Genomic DNA, 4717 nt, shown 5'->3' with positions numbered 1-4717 from the left:
TATTTCTTTTAGACTTTCCATCTTAATGGAGCACAGGTTCTTAAAGTACTCATAATTTTCTGAATTTTTTAGTTGTAATATTGCCTTGTTTGTTTCTGAATCTGTTAATTTAAGTCAATAGATTTAATTAATCATGTAAATGGGCTTAAAGACAAAATTACATGATCGTCTCAATAGATACAGAAAAAAATCTTTAAAAAAAATCCTTCATGATGAATATCCTAGAGAGAGCGTGACTGGAAGATAGCTCAGCATAATAAAGGTTACATTATATTTCTTATGTCCAGTTAATTGGATAAAAGGTTATATTAATTTTATTTTCATAAAGAACCATCTCTTAGATTCATTGGTTCTTTGTGCTGTTTTCTCTATGTCTATTTTATCAATTTCTTCTCAGATTTTTGTTAGTTCTTGTTGTCATACTGGTTTGAACTTGATTCTTGTTTTTGTTTGTTTTTTAATTATGTTGCATGATTATATATCTGTGAAGTCTTTCTGACTTCTTAAAAAATTTAATTAAAATTTTTTACTTATTCACTACCACCCTCAGGATCACCCCCTCCCAAAATCCTTCCCCCATCCCTCCTAAGTATCCCCTCACTGGCACTTTAAGTCTCTGCAAGGCACTTCCTTTCCCACTGATGCCAAACAAGGCAGCCCAGCTAATAGAACACATCCTATATACAGGAAAGAGCTTTTAAGATAGCTCCCATTCCAGTTGTTCAGGACCCACATGAACATCAAGAAGCACAACTACTACATATGAGCAGGGAGGCCTAGATCTAGTTGATGTCTATTCTTTAGTTGGTAGTTCAGACTCTGAGAGCCTCAAGGGTCCAGGTTAATTGGCTCTGTTGGTCTTCCTATGCAGTTTCTATCTATTTTGGGGCAGCAATCCTTCCTTCTATTCTTTCATAAGTGTCCCTAAGCTCCATCCAGTGTTTAGCTTTCAGTGTCTATATCTATCTGAGTCAGCTGCTGTGTGGAGCCTCTCAGAGGACAACATGTTCTGGCCTTTCACCCTTAATATTCTTTTCTTTGTTCTGTATATTTTGTATTTTGATTATTATGTGCCAAGAGAATTTTATTTTCTGGTCCAGTCTAGTTGGTATTCTGTAAGCTTCTCTTATGTTTATAGGCATTGCTTTCTTTAGATGGGGAAAGTTTTCTTCTATGATTTTGTTAAGAATACTTTCAGGGCAACAGAACTGGATTTCTTCACCTTCTTCTATTTGTATTATTATTATTATTATTATTAGTAGTAGTAGTAGTAGTAGTAGTAGTAGTAGTAGTAGTGTGGTTTTTTGAGACAGGGTTTTTCTGTTTAGTCCTGGCTGTCCTGGAACTCACTCTGTAGACCAGGCTGGCCTCAAACTCAGAAATCCGCCTGCCTCTGCCTCCCCAGTGCTGGGATTAAAGGTGTGCGCCATCACTGCTAGGCCTGGTTGTATTATTCTTAGATTAGGATTTTTATGCTACAGATTCCATGGATATTTTGTGTCAGGAATTTTTTAGCTTTAACATTTACTTTGACTGATGTATCAATTTCTTCTTTTGTATCTTCCATACCTGAGATTCTCTCTTCCATCTCCTGTATTCTGTTGGTGATGTTTGTATCTAGTGTTCCTGTTCTCTTCTTTAGGTTTTCTATCTCCAGGATTCCCTTAGTTTATGCTTTCTTTATTGCTTCTATTCCACTTTCAGAACTTGCACCATTTTATTTCTTTCTTTCACCTGTTTAATTAGATTTTTCCATATGTCTTTAAGGGATTTATTTATTTTTTTCCTTTTTAAAAGACCTCGGATTGTATTTTCCTGTATTTCTTTAAGTAATGTATTCATTTCCTCTCTATAGGTCTCTATCATCTTTGTAAGCTTGGATTTAAGGTCATTTTCTCTTGTTTCAGCTGTGTTTCAGATATCCAGGGCTTGCTGTAGTTGGGTAACTGTGCTTTGGATGTGTCATATTGCCATGGCTCTTGTTGATAGTGTTCTTTTGAGGGCCTTTAGCATCTGAATGGTTTTGGTTCCTGGATGTTTCTGCTGTAGTAGGTATTGGGAGGAGAATAGTCCTCAATGGTCCTGATGTGGCAGGCCTCTGATAGATATCCTTGGGCAGTATGGTTCCAGACCTGCAGTTCTGTATGCTTCAGGAGCCTCAGGTCAGATGAAGGAAGGTAGAGAGGTGGCAGGAGACTGGATGTCCCTCTGGGATGACGAGTTGTTTTAGGGCAGCTTGGCACGGCATAGAAGTCTCAGAGTGCAGGGAGTATTGTAGAGGAAGGGATGCTTGCTTGCATGGTTCAGGAGTCTGATGGAGGTAGAGGAGAAGCAGTGGAAGAATCTCTTTCTGGCTTTTCTATGTAGAAGTATAGAGATATATATTTACCTCTTAGAGTTGCTTTTAATGTATCCTAGTAATCATTTTGTGTTGTATTCTCATTTTTATTCAGTTTTAGGAATTTGTTTGTTTTTCAGTTTCTCTTTTATCCCATTTATTATTCACTAATGAGATGTTCAAACCCCACAAGTCTGTGTAGCTACTAGAGTTTTTTTTCACTGTTTTATTCCAGGTATTAAAGCTTTATTGTCAGATAAGATATATGGAGTATAACCTATTTTAGTTTTTCTGGGTTGGTTAAGATTTGTTTTGTGTTTTAGAGATGTGTCCATGGACTGCTGGATAGAGTACATATTCTTTGGTATTTGGATGAAATATTCTATAGATATGTATATGATCATTTGATGTATACTATTATTTAATTCCACTGTTTCTCGGTTCATTTTTGGAAGAACTCAAGAAAGAAAATCAAGAAAACAAATGACCTAAATAAAAAGTAGGCCATGAATCTAAACAGCGAGTTCTCAAAATAACAAATGAAATAGCTATTTCCTAAAAAATAGCTCTTTTAAAAAGTTTACCATTACTGCCCCTAGAGGCACTGCAGGTGTAGCTACTGTGTCACATGCATGTCAGTAGGTGGCAGAGGGGAGAGAGGCCATGTCTGTGCTCAATGTTCTGACCTGTGTATATCTGAATGATCAATTGTCAATTACTCCCTAAAAAAAAAAGTAAGCATGATACAACAACCAATTGTATATGATGGGACCCTACAGGGAGATAGCCTGAGATAACTACCAATCCAGCACCATGCAGGCCTAGGAGTACAGTCCAAACCAGAAATGACCCCTGTCCAGTGCCATAATGAATGAGAGAGGCATAGCACTCATACTGAGACCAATCTTCAGATGACTCCAGACACAGAGAAACCCCAGGAGTCACTAAGAGGAGCAAGTAAGTGGTGGAGAAATGAAAGAGAAAGATAAATAGAAGGATGTAGGCACAAAGAAGAGAGGCAGAGCTGGAGACTCCAGGGTAGTGAAACACAGACTGACATGAGTAGCTGGAGATGCCACCTGGGACCATGGTAGGGTCCTAGCCTGTACTACCACAAGGGACCACATCTGGGTCTGTGGCCCTGAAGCAGCAAGAATCTGTTACCACCAAAGGCTAGAAATACATCCTTTGGGCTGCTGCCAGAGGAGAGCTGTAAAGAAATGGCCTCATCCCTCACCTAGAAATCATTAAAGATCTGGCCCTGCAATCATAAGAATAGGAGAGTTTACTCTGCTCCCAACCTGCTGCAGTACTTGGGAAATTAACCTACACACACATTGCAAGCAGTTGCAAGTGCTAGCCTTCCCAAAGTGTATGAAGATAGAAGAGTTGGCTTTGCTACTTGTCACCCCTGCAGTGATGTGGACTAAGGAGAAATATTCTTCTCACCTCTTACCACCTGAGACATGTAGCAGACTTATTCTGGGAGAGTTAATCCTGCCCATCTCCAGCTGCAGCACTGGAGAGAGCAGGTCCTGCACCCTAATTGGGAAGCAAAGAGCTGGCCCTGATGGCAAGAATTGTTGGTAAGTTGTTACTGATGTCATGAATGTCGGACAGCTGATGGGATGATCAGCTCAGATATTTCTTAGGTCCAGATCAAGGGCTTTGAATTAGCCAATCCTAATATTTACTCCATTGATGAACTGCTGGAGTACATGAAGGGGATCAGTGCTTGGAAAGTCCTGCATGGCTGAGGAAAGGATAGTATGATATAGTTCCCTGTCCTTGGAGCAGAATCAGCAGGATATAGGTTTCTGTAGCTCTCATGGTTGCCATGTGTGTAGGGCTTGCTTGCATAATAATGTACATAATGTAGTTTATGTTCCTCCTTCAAGGAAATGTTCTCCCTGTCAAGGTTAATGACTCATTATAACTAGAAGCAGTACAAGTCTGGAAGGCAAGGGTGTGTGTAACGTTCCTCTGCAAAATGGTAAATGCTATGACCTTCAGGATAGCCCTTAAGGCTGTGGGAAATAACTCTGAAAACATGAGTTCAAGAGCATATCATTTCTCAACTATGCAAATGTAAAGATGCAATATCAATTGTATGAGGAGTTTCACAGACCTAAAAGAACAAAGGCAGCTGCACTAATAAGCCAGATTTTCAGAAAGATATGAAAGCAAGCAGATTTCTGTGTACAATGTCAGCCTGGACAGAGTAAACTTAGGTCTAGGCAGGGTGGGAATGGTGATATCTGAGCCAGATTCCCACCTAGCTAGCTTATTGTCTGTGCTTCCAAAGGCAGGCAAATCTCTGAATACCCTTGTTACGCTTAAAAAAAAATGTATTTGTTGTCTTTTCTAATAACCAAAGGC

General features: G+C 39.3%; 1 non-coding gene across 1 annotated transcript; it reads left to right on the top strand.

Moving 5' to 3' along the window:
* Positions 1–2926: 2926 nt before the first annotated feature.
* On the top strand, positions 2927–3058 carry LOC116074119. Its single transcript, XR_004112089.1, has one exon. It is a non-coding gene; the product is annotated as a small nucleolar RNA SNORA17 (small nucleolar RNA).
* Positions 3059–4717: the final 1659 nt, after the last annotated feature.

This window comes from Mastomys coucha, unplaced genomic scaffold, assembly GCF_008632895.1.
Source record: "Mastomys coucha isolate ucsf_1 unplaced genomic scaffold, UCSF_Mcou_1 pScaffold23, whole genome shotgun sequence".
Taxonomy (NCBI): Eukaryota; Metazoa; Chordata; class Mammalia; order Rodentia; family Muridae; genus Mastomys; species Mastomys coucha.
Note: the sequence above shows the minus strand (reverse complement) of the source record. Positions and strands in the feature narration are given on the sequence as shown.